Consider the following 21,943-nt stretch of genomic DNA (forward strand, 5'->3'; position numbering starts at 1 on the left):
GATTGATTTAACAAACACCTTTGTGAGTAACTGTTACATGCTACGGATCATGCCAGGCCTTGAACATGGGAACTCCTGCATTATTTCTCATCTGGGTCTTCCTAAGGAAACTCGGCTCTCAGAAGCTCCTAACCTCCTATAGGGTCCTAGGTCTCCTTAGAGACTCAGATTCTTCAGCTATGACTCCTTTCTGTGTGAGACCCTCCCTTTGAAAGGCCACAGGGAGAAAGGGAACTAAGAGGGTCTGGGGCCCCTTTCTTCCTTGAACCAACCCTCACACTGAGTTCTCGAGAGCCCCTGACGAGGCCCCTCTTGGCCCAGGACTGCACCCTGGGTTCTGGTTCCTCTAGTAGGAGTGAGTTTAACGCACATCTGAAAATTCACAGAGGAGCAGACAGGGCCTCAGGGTGTTGTGGAGGCTGTGTCCTTTCCTTTCTCCAATGTTGTTTCAAGTGTTTCTAGGAGGGCATTACCCTCCATCACTGTTCCTGACTGCATTAGATATCTGCTTCTGTACAACAAACTACCCTAATACTTAGTGGCTTAAAACAATAAAAATTTATTATTTTTCATGATTCTGTGGGTTGGCTGGCCTCGGCCGGGCAGTTAGTTCTTCCGATCTGTATTGAGTTGGCTGAGGTCACTCACGTGGCTGCATTTAGCTGAGAGCTTGGCTGGAGCTGGAACATCCAGGATGGCTTCACTCACATGTCTGGCTCCTTGGCTGGGGCTGGAAGAGCAGGGAGCTGACCGGGCCTCTCCCTCCCCAGGCAGGCTCTTGTCGTTCAGCTCTCTGGCCTGAGCATATCCATGGTGGCCAAATCCCAAGAGGCCAAAAGCAGACACTATCAGGTCTTGCAAGGCCTGGGCCTGGAACTGGCAGAGCATCCCTTCCTCCACATTCTTTTGGTCAAATCAAGTCACAGAGACAGGCTCGGTTCAAGGGGAGGAGAGATATCTTCCACCACTTGCTGGGAGGAGTGGCATGAGGTCACAGGGAGGATGGAATTGTTGGCGCCATCTTTGAAAACAATTTGCCACACTAAAGAAAGAAAGGAAGTCAACAGAGGGGCAGATTTTATGTGGCTCAAATAACACACAAATTGCAATTTTTTTCAATGTTAAAATTGTCTCATGTTGTCCCCTTGAAGGGTTTTGAGCAGAATCATGTAGAATGCTACTTTATTGACCACAATATATTCTCATTAAAATCAAAGCTCTTTAAAACTAATCTATAGTGACAGAAAGCAGATCACTAGTTGCCTGGAACTGGGGGTGGGGAGGGGGGTTGACTGTGAAAGGGCATGAGGAAACTTTTGGGGGTGATGGAAAATATTCTATATCTTGAGTATGGTGGTGGTTACACAATGAGTTTGTCATATCTCATTCAACTGTACACTTAGAACAGGTGCATTTTATTGCATGTAAATTATACCTCAATAGAGTTGGCTCAAAAAAAAAAAGTCAAAACTAACTTACTAAGAATAATCAGAAAGGCTAAGTTTGAAAAAGTGGTTAAACAAAGCCAGTGTTAAGAGTATATTATATTTACAAACAATAGCAAATTCCTTCAGGGAGGGAAAGGAAGCAAAGGGCTAAAGGGGATGTTTTGTTAGTTCCAAAGCAGGATACACGTTACCATGTCCTCCTGCTGTAATACTTAAAAACGTTTGCTATCATTTTCAGAATGTTGAGTAGGTGATTCTTGGTATTTTACAGATTACTGAAGAGTGACTACATCCTGCTTCCTGGGGTGCAGGAAGGGCAGGGGTCACCCCAGAGCAGAAACAAACAACAAAATGTGTTAGACCATCTTGGAATTAAACTGGCACCAGCATTGGGGAAAGCTGAGTGGTGACCCTCCAGGGACTTCCTAACTTCAGGAGTCAAGATCCTGCAAAGCAGGTGATCCGTGTAAAGCTGACACATTATTTGGGTTCTGAGTGTCAAGTTGGGGGCTAAGAGTATCAGGAAGGGCTGTCTTGGAGGATCTGGGGTTGTGGTGGTAGATGGGTGTGTTAAGTGAGTTCTATCTGCCAAATGCATCCCACCTGGACACATGGTGACAGCACCAGGGACTGCCCAGCTCTGAGATCCAGCTCTGGAGAAAGAGACTGTCTTGAGTGAGCAGGAGAGGAACAATGTTTAGATTTTCTTGTGTGGTACGAAGTCTGGCCAAGAATGCCCATATCAGAAAAGCAATGCAGGGACTTCCCTGGTGGTGCAGTGGTTAAGAATCCGCCTGCCAATGCAGGGGACATGGGTTCGAGCCCTGGTCCGGGAAGATCCCACATGCCATGGAGCAACTAAGCCTGTGCACCACAACTACTGAGCCTGCACGCCACAACTACTGAAGCCCGTGCACCTGGAGCCCGTGCTCCACAACAAGAGAAGCCACCACAATGAGAAGCCCACGCACCGCAGCAAAGAGTAGCCTCTGCTTGCCACAACTAGAGAAAGCCCGCACGCAGCAACGAAGACCCAACGCAGCCAAAAATAAATAAATAAATTAATTAATTAAAAAAGAAAAAAGAAAAGCAATGCACTTGCTGCAGACATGGAAAGGGGCAGGGATCCTCCTCCATGGGTGAATTGGGTGGCTGGGGGACAAGGGGACATCACTCAGGGATCCCTTGATTGGGAAGGGTGGCCCTTGGTCTCCTGTGTTCACCACATGTACCAAGTGGTTGGTTGGACCTGGAGCTAGAGTCTTCTTTAAAGACTCTGCTTTAAATGAACATGCACTTGGGAAAAAGAGGCATCAAATAGACATTATTGTTCACATACAACTCACTGTATCCACATCTGCAATGATTTCGATTTATTGCAGCCATATCAGCAAAGCATGATTAACACGGATCACTGATTCTTGTATTGCACTGGGTAGTAATCTTAGTTACCATCAGAATTCTACTTGAACTTTTAACTAGTAGGGTCAGGCCCAGAGCAAACCCTATCTGGGGTTAAACTTCCTAGGGTAATGAATAAAGCACACGTACCATAAAGGAAGGGAGGATGCGTCCAAGACATCTTTCCAGCTTTCCTCTAGAAAGGGCTCCTTGGGAATGAACAGTTTTTCCCTAATGTAATTAGCTCATCAATTAATGTCCTAACCTACCCCCCCCAATCAAAACTTGAAATTTATTTCTTGGGAAACTGTTCTGCTGAAGGGATGTTGGAAAGGATCTGATCAAATCCTTATGTTGATTACTATTATTGGTAATTATTGGGAAAGTCTTAATGTTTACCCTCTAGAGACTTTGGATTAGGATGTTTTAGCCTTAAATCAAAGGAATAAAAATGTCTAAGGGTAGATCAGGCAATAGTAATCAGAAAACCTCTCCTCAACAATATTTTGTAAGGAAAAAAAATCTTCCTGGGATTAGCATTCTTCAAATGAAACCATATACAAAACCACTCTACTTTACTTGCCCCTTGTAGGATCCAAGAAAACACAAACAGCATTCCCTGGAGGATGTGAGATCATCTAGAGACATGGATTTGATTTCCTAGTAGCTAAAATTCCTATGCCTTCTTGAATGTCCATTCACAGTTTCCCCTTCTCTTATGCTTCTTAAATTCTCAAAAGTCTCTATCTATATAACATTTAATTTGGGGGTAAACGTTCTTGGTTCAGGGTTTCCAGAGCACCCTCAGGAATAAAGGCACAGTATAAAATTTCATGCACAGAGACACTCAGTACCTCTGGTTCCCAAAGTGCTTATAAACTGTCAAGTGACTCAGAAATACCAAGAACTAATCCTGACAGAGTCCAGAGGGAAAGGATGACTTCATCTGAAGCTGACCCAAAGAAGAAGGCACATCTGTCATCTCCTTGACAGTGTTCCAGGATGAGCATGAGCTCCTGGAAGCGGGATGGGTGTCAAGGCTCAGCTCACATCTGGCTGCCTCATCCCTGAGAGCTCTCAGCCCCAGAAAGGTCAGGAACACTTCAGGCATTTCTCCCCAAACCGGAAATGGGGACTGGCTACCCGCTCCTGGGGGAAACTGACTCTGAAAGATGTTTCTAGCAGCTCCCTCACCTGTGTCTGAGGAAACTATTTTAGTAATCCCTCGCCTCCTCCAGATGGGCCCTTCTGCAGCTCAGGAAAACCCATTTGGAGCTTTCCTCACTCATGTGAACCCTGGTCTCTCTCCATGGCCGCTCAAGGCTTAAAGAGGACCAGCTGTTCTGCGGTTGCCCTGATGCTCTGCAGCTGTAATTGGGAACTAATGTGCACTTTGGCCTCCATCTCCTGATCCTACAAACAATTCTGCCTGGCTGGAAGAGCAAAATGCTTCACCTTCCAGCTGCTAAAATTGACCGGCTACTTACCACAATGCCATGAAGTGATGTATCATTCAGAGTCCTTAACTGCAACCAAGAAAATCCACACTGTAAGATTAACTAGCAAACTGATTTATTGAAGGATAATTGTGTGGCTTACAGAATTTCTAGGAAGGCCAGAAGATCATACCTGGAGGCTCTACAGCCTGGAACAATACCCAAATCACCTTCCCACCACTGCTGGAGTGAAGGTGCCATTGGCACTTTAGCTACTGAGATAGGACACCACCACCTCTGCCCCTGCTGCCCTGAGATCTCAATGACTGCTCCCCTGAGGTCCCTAGGAAAGAATTCCTCCAGGTGCCTTCTCACAATGGTGCATCTGATTGGTGGAGTCTGGGTCACATGCTTGTGTTCTAGCTGCAAGGGGTCCTGGGAAATGTAGTTCTGGCCTAAAAGTCTGACAATAGGAAAGTTATTTATTCAAAAGATGTTAAGCAGTTACAAATATGACACATATCCACTCTACATGGCCCTTTATTTTAGTCACTATGACCTGAAAATAGGCATTATATATATATAAAATTATATTATTATATATACAATTATTACTATATTATATATTATTTCATTCATTTATTTTAAATCTGCTATTTTTAAAAATTGAAATATAGTTAATTTACAATATTGTATTAGTTTTAGGTGTACAACATAGTATAAATCTGCTATTTATTGCCTCTTGAAAAGGTGAGGTGGTGCAGTTGGTTTGTGTGTTGGTTTCCTATTACTGCTGTAACAACTTACCACTAACTTAGTGGCTTAAAACAACATGAATTTATTATCTTATATTTCTGGAGGTCAGAATTTTGAAATCAATATCACTGGGATAAAATCAAGGTGTCAGCAGTCTGGTAATTCTTCTGAAGGCTCTAGAAGAGACACTGTCTCTTTTTCTTTTCCAGCTTCTAGAGATTGCCCACATCTGGAAATTGGCCCCTTCCTTGCATCACTCCAATCTCTTGTTTTTGTTGTCACATCTACTGCTCTCTGCTTCTCCTTGTCCCTCTTTTAAGGACCCTTGTGATTACATTGGTCCCACTCAGATAATAATCCAGGATGATCTCCCCAACACACAGTCCTAATGTAATCACATCGGCAAAGTCCTTTTTACTACATCAGGTAACACAGTCACATGTTCGGGGGATTAGGATATGGACATCTTTAGCAGCCATTATTCATCCCTCCACATCCTACTAGGCCAGCTGGCTGTCTACACCAGGGCCTCTGAGAGCAGAGTGGAGTTTCTCTGGTCCAGGGTCCAGTCTCCATCCTCACCAGTATCACAGAGCTGATCAGCTTGGAGAGGTTGGCTCAGGAACATCAGGCATCCAGGACATTGTTGGGTAAACTAGAATGCCAATTCATTTACTCATTTTTAATTGGCACTATTCCTTTCCAGAGGGATCTGCCTGGCATCTGAATGCCCGTGTGTCTAATTAACCATCTGAAGGCTGTTAAGTGAGCATGAACGCAAACAAACCGTGCTGGATGTTCCCAAGAGGTGTTTCACCCAGGTAGTGCGAAGGCCAGTGAGCTGTCCTGACCCATAATAGAGCTCACCTTTCTGTTGGCCAGATGCTGCATTTTCCCTCAGGAGAGCTGGACAGCACCCGACGACTAGCTTCCACCCGCTTGTAGAATGAGCCAGGATCCTAGAGTCATCCTCAACTCCTCCCTCACACTCCACATTCAATCCATCACCCAGTGCCACTTCTCCTTCTTCCTGTTTTCCACCATCAATCACATTTTTGAATCCCCACTGCCGCCCCCTAGTCTAAGCTATCTCACCTGGGCCACTGTAACAGCCTCCTAATCGCCTCCCTGGCCCTACTCCCGATCCCCTCCTACCAAATTCTTCACCCTGCAGCCACATTGTTCTTTTCCAGATATACTCTGATCGTGTCACTCATTTAAAACCCTCCACCACTGGCCATTATCAGGAAGATAAAGCCTCATGTGTTCGTCCAGATCTTCCCAGAAGCAGACACAAAGTTAATATTAAACATGTAAGGATTTTCTTTGGGGAAATGTCGGTGAGAGAAACGTGAGAGGCAGCTGGTGGAGACCGGAGAGCCGTCAGACTGTGATGCGAGTCTGACCCCCAGTGAAGGAGAGAGGCGAGAAGGGAAGGTAGAAGTGTCCCAGACTGCTGTGCAGTCTAAGGAAGATTCAGCAAAGCCACTGAGTCCTTGAGCCAAAGCTGGCATCGCGGGAGCCCCGTGCCTCCCGGGAATGAGCCTGCCCTGCGCTGTACCCCGAGGTGCCCAGGCACTACCTGGGAGCAGCCAGGGAAGCCACGCTTTGGTGTGAATGGATGTTAGAGCGTGGCAGCTGGAGCTCTCAGCCAATTACACTCCACGGAGCTGGGGGTTTGCAAGGTGCATTCATCCGGCCACCACATCCCAAGTCCTCGACGTGCCGGCAGCCCACCTCTTCAGCTCCTCTCTTGCTGCTCTGACACAACTCACTCTTTCCCATACCTGAGTCTTTGTAAATGCTGTTTGCTCTGCCTGAATTACCCTTCTTCTTACCTCTCCTGCCCCTTTTCCCTTTACTCAGTGAACTCTTCAAATCTCACTGTAACATCACTTCCTCCAAGAGGCTGCCTCATTCCTCTGCCATGTGCTCCCATAACCCTGGTCCTTCTCTGTCCACACTATTCATCTTATGTGTTTAATGCCCGACTCGTTTTTCAGACTTGACTCCAGGAGAGCAGGAACCATGATTATTTTGCTCACTGTCAAATCCCCCAAGCCTGGCATGGAGTAGGTGCTCAGTCAAATATTGGTTGTTGAGTCAGCAAGGTCACCTGAAAGACAGGGTACCTTCTAGGACAGCCTGGTGTATGCGAAGAAAGAATGTCACAACTAGGGGGAGTAGTCAACCATGGAGGCCCAGAAAAGGGAAGCCCAGGGGCAAACGTGGCAGAGCCCAGCTGGGCACTATCAGTTGTTTGAGCTCAACATCACAACCACCTATTATGTGCCATTGAGCACCTACTATGTGCTAGATGCTAAATTAACCAAGGAGTAGAACCTTGTGAAGTCTAATGAGGGGCTTATAGTCAGTCCGGGGGAGAGACAACCTGTCAGCCTCCCAGAAACTCTGACTCTTCAGGCAGGTGTTACACGCACCTATTATTAAGGGTAATGTTTAAAATATTTAACTTATATGGCAGAGGTGCTGCTCAGTCAGAATAAGCTCCAGCCATTAATAATTTGTGGAGTCATGGAGGGTATTCTGCTGAATATCCACTCTGACTGAATGCAAGCAGAGACCCCTGCCACTTACAATGGAGTCGTACTTCCCACCACACCTGTTCTGAGCCACACCCACAAAAGGAAGGCCCCCTCCCCCCCCCCCCCCCCCCCCCCCGCCTCACTCCCTGCCCCTGCCTGTTGAGTTGGTTGGGCTGATAGAACTAGCTGATCTTATTTCTCACTGTAAGTGATGGCTTCATGCATCGGTCTCTCGTGAGCCTACTTGGGTCCCAGGACCACTGAGCCATGGTGACCCACCTTCTTTAGGGCCAGGCTAACTTGTGAGCCCCCTTCCCTGCAACCCTGGACCTCTGTTGGCTGCCATTTGGGCCTATGAGTAGACGCTCCACTGGAAGCAGGTGGGGTGGTCTCTCAGAAGACAGGCCCCGGCGCATTCTTCCAAGAGGCTGCCTCTGATGTTGGAGTCGTGTGGGAGCTCAGTACCAGGTAATTACGAACTGATGACGGATTTAGTCTTAGATCTCAATAACAGACCCAGAGTAGATAGCCAAGGGCTGCCACCCAGAGGCGTAGGAATTAGTATGAGAATCAAGCAAGAAAGTGCTGAAAGCGGGGAACCCGTAGTAGCAGGGAATGGGAAATCAGGCATTGTGTGTGTGTGTGTGTGTTTATTCTCGTGTGTCGAAGATGCGGCAGTATGTGCTGCTGTGTCTTAAAGACACCATTCATGTCAGACTAAGAGGTGCCAGGAGTCCCCCTCCCAATTACTTGTTGCTTGGGCTTCAAGTCCTCCAAAGTGGACATTGGTTCAGCGGTCCCAATCCTGGCACTCCCAGACACAGGTAGGGTAATGACGGATCCTCAAATCTGTTGACATGAACTTTCACCAAGCACCCTCAGAGCAGAAGACACCATGAAAAGCCTAAAACTGAGCTACAGTCTGGCTGCTGGGCTGTACTTAGAGAACAGTCGTAGTTGTTAGAGCTGCACAGTGTGTGTGTGTGTGTGTGTGTGTGTGTGTGTGTGTGTGTTTGGAGTTGGTGTTGAGACAAGCCCCTATATGAGGGAGGGAAAAGCACAAACCCTCATTTGGGGGCTTCCATCCCAGGAGGAAAGGTTTCTCCCAAGAGCTATGAAAAAAATGAAAGCAATTTAGAAGGCTGCCTGGCCCGGGGGAGTCAGGAAGCATCCGCAGCAGGAGGCTGAGGACAGAACAGGCAGCAGGGGTTAGAAGTGGGGTGGAGGGAGGCTGGGAGACACTACACTTCAGACCCTAAGATGGGGGCTGCGCAGGGGGCTCAGGGTTACACAAGAGAAGTGGCCTGCAACTGAAATATTAAAATGTATGGAATTCCTGCATGGATGGTTCCCACATGGAATAGACAACTTACCTTAGAACTCTCAGATTAAGTGAATGGCACCAGAGGATGTAGAACAGTGGAAAGTTTCTCAAAGTGTGGTTTGAGGATCCTCTGCCTGAGAATCAAATAAGGTGTTTGCCAAAAAGGCAGATTCTTGGGCCACACCCTGGGCCTACTGAGCTGGAACCTCCGAGGGCGGGGCCTGGGTGTCTGCTCTTTTATCTGGTGACTCTTAAAGCTTCCATGGTCTAAATGCTACCAAGAGGTCACACAATCAAGTGAGGAAGCAGAGAGGACGGCTTCCTGTGCCTCCCACACAATTCTCAACTTTTTAGGAAGTACCATAGAGGAAGGCAAAGTAGATAAAGGCAGTTTTGTTTTGTATTTTTTTTTTTGGACTTTGCAATTTTTCTTTTATTTTAAAATTTTACTTTAGTTTTGAGAACTTAAAATGTGACGAGACAATGGCATGCTTTCCCCCCACCCAGCCCCCAACCCCCAGGGGCCTTGAATGCTCTGTGCAAGGTGACCTGTCTTACCCCACCCTCACAGCCTGCTTTCCGGCAGGAACTTGACTCCCAGAGGGGGTCTCGGCCAAGGTCTCCAAGAGAATATGCCATTTCCTGACTTGGGGAGGGGGGGGGTCTCCAGGCCTGAACACTCAAGGTCAACACAGAGGGCCTAAAAATAGAGGCCGGAGGCCCAGTCCAACATAAAAGAGCAAGAGGCCTCCCTGGATTTCCAAAGAATGATCTGAACAAAGGAGCCTGACGCCCTCTAGTGGAGAGAAGCTGCTTCCCAGCCAGACCAACAGGGCTGGATGCTGAGCCACCCTGCCAAGCAGTAACCAAAGGGGTGACATGGCCCTGGAAACACCACCTCCCTAAGATCCCTGACTCAGGGTAGAAAGAGGAAAAATTGTACTCCCTGCGTTTGCTAGCTTCCATGTGATTTTAGAATGCTTTGCTAGGGGCTTTCCTGGTGGCGCAGTGGTTAAGAATCTTCCTGCCAATGTAGGGGACATGGGTTCGAGCCCTGGTCCGGGAAGATCCTACATGCCGCGGAGCAACTAAGCCCGTGCACCACAACTACTGAGCCTGTGCTCTAGAGCCCGTGAGCCACAACTACTGAACCCACGTGCCACAACTACTGAAGCCTGCACACCTAGAGCCCGTGCTCCGGAACAAGCCACCACAATGAGAAGCCCTAGCTCTGCAACGAAGAGTAGCTCCCGCTCGCCACAACTAGAGAAAGCCCGTGCACAGCAACGAAAGACCCAACGCAGCCAATAAATAAATAAATAATAAAGTAAATCTATATATAAAAAAAAGAATGCTTTGCTATAAGGCACACGGTTTTAATAATGAGTGCCTTCCATTATGACCAGATTTTAGACTCTTTTCATTATTTCTCAGTGAGATTGAGACTACTACCACTAAATTCACACACACAACGTATAATCTGTAAATGTATCCAAGTACCTCAGACTGCTGCACAGAGAGATCTGTCTGGGAAGGCTATTCTCTTAGAGGGACATCAGTCAGAGCTTTGGGACAGGTGTCCGGGAATGGTGTAGGAGGAAGGGGACCCATCCAAACCAGGAAACCTGGTTGAATAATTCCAGGTACTCTCCATAGGGGCAGGTGTCTCTGCTGGCTAAGTTGTCTTCCCATCTGAAGATATCAATTCAGTTACGCTTAAATCAGAAAGACAATGCACTCCTGTTGTACACATTTTGAGAAAGAAAATGTACAGATGAACATTTGATATACAAGTAGATACACAGAAGATCCTAAAGTGCCTACTTCGGATTTGAAGGAAAGCAGATCGTGACTGAAAGACACCAGGCTTTTAATAAAAGCTTAAAAAGTAAAAGCGCACAACACCTCACACCCATTAGGACAGCTACTATGAAAGAAAGACAGAAAGACCAAAAGAAAGAGAGAAAATAAAAAGTATTGCCAAGGATGGAACTCTTGTGCAATGTTAATGGGAATGTAAAATGGTGCAGACATTGTGGAAAACAACATGGCAGTTCCTCAAAAAATTAAACATAGAACTATCATTATCATATGATCCAGCAATTCCACTTCTGGGTATATACCCAAAGGAATTGAAATGAGATGTCTCGAAGAGATATTTGTCCACCCATGCTCACAGCAGCATTGTTCATGATAGCCAAGAAATGGAAGCAACTCAAGTGTCCTTCGATGAATGAGTGGATAAACACAATGTGGTCCATCTATACGATGGAATATCATTGTCTTAAAAAGGAATGAATTCTGACACATGCAACAACATGGATGAACCTTGAAGATATTATGTATGCTAAGTGAAATAAGCGAGGCACCAAAGGACAAAAATTGTATGATCCCACTTAAATATGAGGCACCTAGACCAGAGAAAACCATAATGCAAAAAGACACATGCACCCCAATGTTCATTGCAGCACTACTTACGATAGCCAGGTCATGGAAGCAACCTAAATGCCCATCGACAGATGAATGGATAAAGAAGATGTGGTACATATATACAATGGAATATGACTCAGCCATAAAAAGGAACGAAATTGGGTCATTTGTAGAGACATGGATGGACCTAGAGACTGTCATACAGAGTGAAGTAAGTCAGAAAGGGAAAAACAAATATCGTATATTAACGTATATATGTGGAATCTAGAAAAATGGTACAGATGAACCAGTTTTCAAGGCAGAAATAGAGACACAGACGTAAAGAACAAACCTATGGACACCAAGGGGGGAAAGGGGGGTGGGGGGATGGTGGTGTGATGAATTGGGAGATTGGGATTGACATGTATACACTGATATGTATAAATTTGGTAACTAATAAGAACCTGCTGTATTAAAAAAATAAAATAAAATAAAATTCAAAAAAAAAAAAAGAGGCACCTAGAGTAGTCAAATTCAAAGCGACAGGAAGTAGAACGGTGGTTGCCAGGAGCTGGGGGAAGTGGAGGATGGGGAGTCGCTGTTTAATGGGTATGGAGTTTCAGTTCCACAAGATGACAACGTTCTGGAGAACTTCAGGTGATAATGATGCGTCAGTGTAGGTACAGGGATTGTAACAAACGTACCACTCTGGTGCAGGATGTTGATAGTAGGGCAGGTTGTGTAGACAGGGGTATACGGGAACTCTGCACTTCCCGCTCAATTTTGCTGTGAACCTAAAACTGCTCCAAAAAATAAAGTTTAGTAGTTTTTTTTAAAAGTTCTGGAGATGGATGGTGGCGATGGTTGCATGACAATGCGAGTGTACTTTAACACTACTGAACAGTATACTTAAAAATGGTTAAGATGGTAAGTTTTATGTTATGTGTATTTTACCACAACTAAAAATAAAAATAAAGTAAAAAACAAAAAGCCGAAGGAGAGATGGGCTAGAAAGGGATTGTAATTTAGGAACCTTAGAACACTGTACATTTTAAAATGTCATAAGTAGATGTTACAGTGTTTCTAAAATACATTTTAAAGTCTATCTTATATGAACAAGAAAAAATTTTTAATTTCAGTAAATAAAAGTATACAGAATAGATGCTTATCAGGCAAAGACAAGAAGAACATGTGGTAGGCAGAGGAAAGGAAGCAGAGGGAATAAACATTTTAGGGCCTTTGCTCTGCAGGGAACATCACTGGGGGCCTGGAGGAAAGTAGAGAAGGAGCGAGGCGTGAAACAGAGGGAACTCAGCCCTCACCCGGGATCCAGGTGAATCACCGTGACTGTGCTGATGTCATCTGGTGAGGAAAGTGGTCATTTTTTAGGTTGGAAAATTGCGGGGTACGGAGATATGAGAAAAGCTTTTGTTCCTTCCACCCCTCAGAAATCTTTTATCACCTCTCATCCTCCAAACCATCAAGTGGGAGCAGGAGAGGAAGAAAGAGTTAGAAAAAAAGGCAGAAATATTAGCGGCAGGGTTGACGTTTGTTTTTCACTTTGAGCAGAAGGGAAATCTGTAAGTGCTGATCAGGTCCAACCCTAAAGGAATATGGCATGCAGAAGGGCGGTGACAAGCCAATAGGACCGATGTGTCCAATGAGAGCAGTCCCTTCAGAGTCAGCTCCGTGGGGAAGGCAACCAACCACCTGATGTCCGTGGAGAACGCTGATGGCAAACATTTCAAGAGTGGACCGGACATTTCCTTTAATACCTTCACTGTTGGCCAATCTTTGTCCTTTCTGGGGGTGGACTGAATTTTTGGAAACAGACACAAGTTATTCACAACCAACTGATGCGAATTAAGAAAACCAAGCTGATTTCCCCCTTGTGGATCATATGCTGATTCTTACATCAATTTGAACAGAAGAAATCTAAAGCATGTTCTAAGCCAGGCACCCACGCGGTGCTTCCTGCGGTGATTCGGGAGGGTAACATTCACTTAGGGGTGTGAGCTGGAGACTAAATTTCACAGAGCTTTATCCTATCATCACGTTTTGCAGCGTTCACAAATCCCAGATAATTCTGGTCTCACGGTTTTAAACACCCTCAAATAAACGCTATGAAGATCTATGGAGGATCAACAATAATTGCCTGGCTGCTTCTTGTATCTGCAGATGTTGCCATTGCTGACAGTGGTTGCCGTGTAGACCCAGCTTTGAAAAAGGCTCTGAGACCAAAGTTCTCTTCCACTCGTGCCAAGACCAGCTGCTCTTTAGTTTAAGAACAGAGTGTAGATGCCACTAAGCCTGGCACTGAAATGACCCTGTAAGTCAGACTCACGCACCTCTTACCACGTGTACTTCCAACTACCCCCGGCTCCCCAGGGCTGATGCCCAAAGACCAGAGCCAATCATAGAATCATCCTTTCCCCAAAGGTCCATATTTATCAGATGTACAACACTCCATGTGTCTCACAGGATGGGTATAAAATTCCATTTAGAGCATTTTCTTATTTTTTCAGGTAACTATTTCGGCTTTATCTTCTTTTGAGCGTTTCCGGGACTGTACTTTTGTTTTAATTTCAAGGAAACGGGCCAATTTTGAGCTGTATTAATCAGAAAATGAGGCCATTTAAACAAAGACAGTCATGAGCAGGAAAAGGACAAGTGCCCCTTTGTGGAGAGGGCGACACTCAACTCTCACCCTGAATAGCCACCTCACACTTTTCTACTGCCTCTTTCTTTGGCCAGAAGAAGCAGGCACCTAGAAGCAAGGAGGGAAGGGGAAAGAACTTGGAGGTGAAAAGAAAGCCCTTTCCTCTCTACCGCTGGAATCAGGCATTCTCCCCACTAAATTCTGGATGGATTAAAGTGAAATTCAGAAAAAAATATATAAGAAAAATAATGTTTTTCAAATTTCTATCTCAGCAAGACTCTTTAAGCTTTGATTGGATAGAATATTTAAAAAGACAACAAAATTTTTTCAATCTTTATTATTTATTTTAACTTAAGATATTGAATATTTACAATAGACAAGGAAAGAGGAGGGGAAAAACAAACCCAGTTAAATGTATTTTATTTTACTTTTGAGCTTCACCTTAAGTAGCACTTATTTTTGAGATACTGGGATGCCCATAACAAATATAAATATGTATTTTATATTATACATACAATATATAAAAATTTACATACAGTGAAATGCAGATATTAAATATACAATTCAATGAGTTTGGATATGCGTACACATCCATATAACCACTACTCTGACAAAATACACAACAATTTTATTACCCAGAAAGTTCCTGATACCCGCTTCCAGTTAATCTTCACCCCCCAGAGGAAACCACTATTCTGATTTCTAGCCCATAGATAAATTTGCCCATTCTTAAACTTTTGACAAATGGAATCATACCATATGTACTCTTAATGTGCCTGTCTTCTTTTACTATAATATTTTTGTGATTTATTCATGCTGTTGCATGTATCAGTACACTTTTTTTTTTTAATGGTCTTTTTTTTTTCTTTTGGCTTCGTTAGGTCTTTGTTGCTGTGCGCGGGCTTTCTCTAGTTGTGGCGAGTGGGGGCTACTCTTCGTTGCAGTGCACGGGCTTCTCACTGTGGTGGCTTCTCTTGCTGCGGAGCATGGGCTCTAGGTGCGCAGGCTTCAGCAGTTGTGGTACATGGGCTTCAGTAGTTGTGGCTCACGGGCTCTAGAGCGCAGGCTCAGTAGTTGTGGCGCTCGGGCTTAGTTGCTCCATGGCATGTGGGATCTTCCCAGACCAGTGCTCGAACCCATGTCCCCTGCACTGGCAGGCGGATTCTTAACCACTGTGCTACCAGGGAAGCCCAGTACATTATTTTTTATTGCTGAATATTCTATTGTATAAATATACAATAATTTGTTTATCCATTCTGTTGATAGATATTAGAGCTGTTGTCAATTTTTGACACATGAATAGAACTGCTATGAATATTCTCATTAGGAACTTTTTCTGGACATTATGTTTTATTTCTTGTGGATAAATACTTAGGAATGGAATAGAACAGCTGGGTCATAGTATGGACGGATGTGGAACAGTTTTCCATGATGACTGGACCGTTTAACACTCTCACCTGTATGAGAGTTCCAGCTGCTTGCTGTTCTCACCACATTTGGCATTGTCAGGGGGAGAAATCGTATCTCATTGGGGTTTGAATTTGCATTTCCTTGGCAACTAATGATGTTGAGCATCTTTTCATGCCTTTTTAAACCATCTGTTTATCTTCTTTTGTCAGGTATCTGTTCAAGTCTTTTGCCCATTTTTAATTGGGTAGTCTGTCATTTTGTTATTTATTTATAGGAGTTCTTTATATATTCTGGATATATATGTCTTTTGTCAAATATATGTATTGCAAAAATTTTCCAACAGTCTGACTTGTCCTTTTGTTTTTTGTTTTTTTATAAATCTATTTATTTTATTTATTTTTGGCTGCATTGGGTCTTCATTGCCGTGTGCAGGTTTTCTCTAGTTGCGGCGAGCGGGGGCTACTCTTCATCACGGTGCGCGGGCTTCTCATTGTGGTGGCTTCTCTTGTTGCAGAGCAGGGGCTCTAGGCACGCGGGCTTCAGTAGTTGTGGTGCACGGGCTTAGTGCTCCACAGCATGTGGGATCTTCCCAGAGCAGGGCTCGAACCCGTGTCCCCTGCATTGGCAGGCGGATTCTTAACCACTGTGCCAACAGGGAGGCCCTGTCCTTTTGTTTTATTGATGGTGTCTTTTAGTAAGCAGAAAATTTCAACTTCAAAAAAGTCCAATTTATCAGTTTTTAATTTTATGTTTAGTGCTTTTTTTTGTGTCTGCTCTGAGAAAACGTCCCCAATCCCAAGGTCATGAAAATAATGACCTAAATTTTTTCTAGACGTTTTATAGTGTTAGCATTTACGTTTAGGTCTATGATGGGGACAAGGTTCATTTTTTCATATACATTTATCCAATAGTTCCAGCACCATTTCTTGAAAATACGTTCGTTTCCTTATTGAATTACCTTGGCAACTCTGTCAAAAATCAATTGATTATCTATGTGTGGACTCTATATATTCTGTTCCATTGATCTATTTGCCTTTATGCCAATACCATTCTGTCTTGACTACCACAGCAGTCTTGAAATCAGATTCTGTGGAGCCTTCAATTGTTCTCTTTCAAGATTGTTTAAACTATTATAGGTTCTTTACATTTCCATTAGAAAATTTTAATCAACTTGTCATTTCCCACCAAAAAGATTTTAATTTAACTGAGACTTTAACTGGCACATTGAATTTATAGATAGATTTGGAGAGAACTGACATCTTCTAATCCACAAACATGATATATTTCTCTATTGGTTTAGATTTTCTTAAATTTCCTCATGATTGTCATGTGGTTTTCATGGTAGAGTTCTGCATGTATTTTGATAATTTTTTTCCTAATTTTTGTTTGTGGATACTATTAAAAAGAGATTTTTTAATTTCCATTTTAAACTGCTTGCTGTGAGTATATAGACATACACTTAACTTTTGTATATTGACCTAGTAATCTGTGACCTTACTAAACTCACTTATTAGTTCTAGTGTTTGTTTCATAGATGACATATATGGTTATGTCAGATGTAAATAGTTTTTCTTCTTCCTTCCCAATCTTTACACCTTTTATTTATTTTTCTTTGCCTGATTGCAATCATTATGGCTCTAGTGCAATGTTGAATAAAATTGAGACCATTCTTGCCTTGTTCCCAGTCTTAGGGAAAAACATTCAATATTTCATCATTAAGTATGTTAGCTATAGGTTTTTCATAGGTGGCCTTTATCAGAATGAAGAAATTCCCTTGTACCCCTAGTTTTCTGAGATTTTTATTATGAATGAGTGTTGCATTCTTTCAAATGCTTATTCTAAATCTACTGAGATCATATGGTTTTTCTTTATTCTGTTGATAGAATGAATTACTTCGATTGATTTCCAATATGAAACCAATCTTGCACTCATGGGATAAATCCCATTTGGACTTGATGTATTGCTCTTTTTACACATTGCTGGATTCAATTTGCTAATATTTTGTTAAAGATTTATGTATCCATATTCATGAGGGATATTGATCTGTAATTTTCTTTTCTTGTAGCATCTTTGTCGTATTTTGGCTTCAAGATTATTTATTGCTGGTGTCACCAAACAAATTGGAAACTCTTCCTTCCTCCTTTGTGTTCTGAAAGGATTTGTGTAAGATTGGCATTATTATTTTTTCCTTAAATGTTTTATTGAATTTACCAATGAAACTATCTGGTTCTGGAGTTTTGTTTGTGGGAAGATTTTTAATTAGGAATTCAACATCTGTAATAGACAATATTTGTAAAAAGGGACCATTAAATTTTTGTATTTATTTTTGTGTCAGTTTTGATAATTTGGATTTTTCAAGAAATTTTCTCATTTCATCTAAGTTTTCAGATTTAGTGTCATTGAGTTATTTATAATATTCATCTATTATCTTTTTAACATCTGTAGAATCTGTGATGATACCCCTCTTTTATTGCTGATACTGGTAATTTATGTTTTCTTTCTTTATTTTTCTTCTTAATCAGTCTTACTGGGGTTTACCAATTTTATTAATCATTTTAGAAAACCAACTTTTGGAATTTTTAATTTACTCTATCATTTGTTTTTTATTTTGTTGATTTCTGTTCTTATCATTATTTTTTCTGCTACTCACTTTGGGTTTAAATCACTCTTCTAGTTCTGGAAGTAAAACTTAGGTCATTAATTTTAAATCTTTCTTCTTTTCTAACACTGTAAGCATTTAATGCTATAAATTTTACTCTAAGCACTGCCTAGCTGCAACCCTCAGTTTTTGATAGGTTGTATTTTTATTCAGTATGAAATATTTCCTAACTCTCCTTGTGATTTCTCCTTTGTCCTATGGGTACTGCTTAATATCCAGATATGTGGGACCTTTCTAGTTATATTATTATTGATTTCTCATTTATTCCTGTTGTCAAAAGAGAACATACTATGTAAGACTGAAATGTACTAAGACTTATTTTATGGTTCAGCATATGGTCTATTTTGATGAATATTCCATATGCACTTGAAAAGAATTGATGGCATTTGTGATAGACTGAACAATGGCCCCAAAGGTATCTAGATCCTAATTCTTGGAAACTGAATGTTACCTTATATGATGTATTAGTCAGGTTCTCAAGAGAAACAGAACTAATAGGATGTGTGTGTATAAATTTATAGAGAGAGAGAGAGAGATTTTAAAGAATTGGGCTCATGCAATCATGGAGGCTGGCAAATCCAAAATCTGCAGGGTAGCTGGCAGGCTGGAGACCCAGAAGAGAGTTGCAGTTTGAGTCCAAAGGCCATTTGCTGGCAAAATTCCCTTTTCTTCCAGGGAAGTCGGTCTTTTTCTATTAAGGCTTCAACTGATTGGATGAGGCCCATCCACCTTATGGGGGGTAATTTGCTTCACTCAAAGTCTACTGATTCAAATGATAATCTCATCTAAAAAATGCCCTCACAGAAACATCTAGAATAATGCTTGACCAAATATCTGGGTACCGTGGCCTAGCTAAGTTGACACATAAAATTAACCACATATGGCAACAGAACCTTTGCAGATATGATTAAGTTAAGAATCCTGAGATGGGAAGACTATCCTGGATTATCCAGATGGGCCCTAAATGTGATCATGAGTGTACTTATAAGGGAAGCAGAGGGAGATGTGATTACAGAGACAGAAGAGAAGGGGATGCAACGATGAAGCAGAGAGAAATTTGAAGATGCTATGCTGCTGGCATTGAAGATGGATAAAGGAGCCATAAGCCACAGAATGCAAGCTGGAATCTGCAGGAGAAACCCCACTAAGAGCTGCAAAAGGCAAGGAAATGGATTCTCCCCTAGAGCCTCTGGAGTGTGCACTGCCTTCTGACACCTTGGTTTTGGCCCTGTGAAACTAATTGCAGACTTCTGACCTTCAGAGGTAGAAGACAGTGAATGTATGTTGTTTTGAGCCAACTGGCTTGTGGTAATTTGTTACAGGGGCCATATGACACTAATACAGATTTTACTGCCTGTAAGCGGGGTCCTGCTGTAACAAATACCTGAAAACACAGAGTAGCTTTGCATTTGGGGAAAGGATAGACTCTGGAAGAATTTTGAGAAGCATGATAGAAAGAGCCTAGATTGCTGTGAGTAGACTGTTAGGAGAAATATGGTTGTTAAAGACTCTGTCAGTGGGCTTCCCTGGTGGCGCAGTGGTTAAGAATCTGCCTGCCAATGCAGGGGACACGGGTTCGAGCCCTGGTCCGGGAAGATCCCACATGCCGCGGAGCAACTAGGCCCGTGAGCCACAATTACTGAGCCTGCGTGTCTGGAGCCTGTGCTCTGCAACAAGAAAAGGCCGCGATAGTGAGAGGCCCGCGCACCGCGATGAAGAGTGGCCCCCACTTGCCACAGCTAGAGAAAGCCCTCGCACAGAAACGAAGACCCAACACAGCCATAAATAAATAAATTAAAAAAAAAAAAAAGACTTACTGCCTGTTAAAAAAAATAATAATAAAATAAAAATTGCTGATGATTAAAAAAAAAAAAAAGACTCTGTCAGTGACGGCTCAGATGGAAGTGAGGAGCACAGTAGAAAAGCCCACATAATCTTACAGAATACCTAGATTGTCATAAACAGACTGTTGGCAAAAAATATGGATGTTAAAGGTGCTGCTGGTGAAGGTTCAGAGGAAATGAGGAACATGTGATCAGAAGGAAAGAGGATCCTTATTATATCATGGCAGAAAGCTTAGCTGAATTATGTCCTCCTGTTGTGAGGAAAGCAGAACTTGTGAGCAAGGCACTTGGATGTGTAGCTGAGGAGACTTCCAAGCAAAGTGCAGAGGATGCAGCCTGGTTTCTTCTTGCTGCTTATAGTAAAATATGAGAGGTAACAGATAAATTGAGGGAAGAACTGTTAAGCACCAAGAATTGATGATTTGGGAAACTCTCGACCCATCCAGATTGCAAAAGATGCTAATTAGGAGAGTCACTGTCCAAAAAGCAGACTGTAGAGAGAAGGCCAAGGGTGTGGCTGGAGAGCCACTTGCTAGTGCTGAAGAGATGAGACATGTCACCATGGATCCCCCCAGCCATTTGAGCAGAAGCCAAGAACAGAGATGGGAGACTCCAGGGAAGCTCTGTGGAAGAACCTCTTGTTTCATGGTGTGATTAATGTCCTTGACATACACAAGGGTTTTGAGAATGTTCTATCAGCAGAAACACTGCCAGCTTGAACTGAAAGAGAGAGGGTGAAATGAAATAAGGTTGTCACCAAAATTCTAGAGGCCGGAAACAGGCTGATAAAACTACTCTGCTGCAAACACGTGCTACCCTTCAAGAAAAAAGAAGACGGGGAAGCACGGGGCAGGGTAGGGGGGGAAGCCTCAAGCCACAGAGGATAACTCCTGGGTCTTGAGACCTCATGAAGTTTGGCCAGTTGGATTTCAAAATTGCTTGGGGCTGGTGACTCTTTCTTGCCTCCATTCTCTCCCTTTTGAAATGGGAATGTCTACAGCTGTTATCCTGTGCCTGTCCCACAATTGTATTTTGGGAGCAGGTAATTGTTTTCTAATTTTACAAGTCCACAGATGGAGAGGAATTTTGCTCCAGGATGGATCATACCCAGAGTCTCACCCATACCTGTTTTAGATGATATACGTGATGAGATTTTGAGCTGATGATATTTAGACAAGATTTGTGGCTTGAGATGATACTGTCATAGGTTGAGACTTAGGAGGATGCTAGGATGAGGTGATTATCTTTTCTATGTTTTGATAGACGTGACTCTTTGAGGGCTGAGGGTTGGACTGTGGTTGACTAAAAAATGGTCCCCAAAGATATTCAGGTTATAATCCCTGGAACTTGTGAATATTACCTTATATGGCTTTAAAGAAAACCTCAGTCCTCCTCTTTTTTGTCTCTCCTTTACTCTCACACTACTATCACACTCACAACACTTCTGACACCAGATGTGTGAGAGTTTTTCCCACACCAAGCAATTGTATGACACCAGATGAGTGTCCTACAATTCAACTCAATTCTGACACTATCTACCTGGAGACAGCATCAGATCCCATAAGACTGCCCCCCCCCACATTCCATCTCAGATGCCAATCAAAAGTCCACACTGTTACCTGTGCTTCTGACCAACCAGCTGTAAATTGGAGGTTCCCACAACGCTCCCCTTGGTTTTGATTAATTTGCCACAGTGACCCACAGAACTCAGGAAAACCGTTTACTTACTGCTTACCAGTTTATTATTAAATATATGATAAAAGATACACATGAACATCCAGATGGAAGAGATGCATGGGGCAAGGTATATGGGAAGGGGCATGGAGCTCCCACACCCTCTCAGGGCCCACCACTCTCCTAGCACGTCCATGTGTTCACCAACCTGGAAGCTCTCTAAACCCTAAACTACTGGGATTTTTATGGACGCTTCATCATGCAGGCATGATTGATCACTAACTCCACTTCCAGCTCCTCTCCCTTCTCTGGAGAATGAGGGGTGGGACTGAAAATTGATTTAAAAATTGATCATACCTACATGATGAAGCCACCAT

The 21,943-nt window shown here is 43.2% G+C and overlaps 1 long non-coding RNA gene across 1 annotated transcript in view; it reads right to left on the minus strand.

The window, feature by feature from the left end:
• Positions 1 to 539: 539 nt before the first annotated feature.
• The window catches only part of LOC133087764 (uncharacterized), a 52,116-nt gene continuing 30,712 nt past the window's right edge, over positions 540 to 21,943 (minus strand). Inside the window, exon 3 of the long non-coding RNA XR_009700444.1 lies at positions 540 to 1,042. This is a non-coding gene — a long non-coding RNA (uncharacterized LOC133087764). The remainder of the gene's footprint in view (positions 1,043 to 21,943) is intronic.

This window comes from Eubalaena glacialis, chromosome 3, assembly GCF_028564815.1.
Source record: "Eubalaena glacialis isolate mEubGla1 chromosome 3, mEubGla1.1.hap2.+ XY, whole genome shotgun sequence".
In the NCBI taxonomy this organism is placed as follows: Eukaryota; Metazoa; Chordata; class Mammalia; order Artiodactyla; family Balaenidae; genus Eubalaena; species Eubalaena glacialis.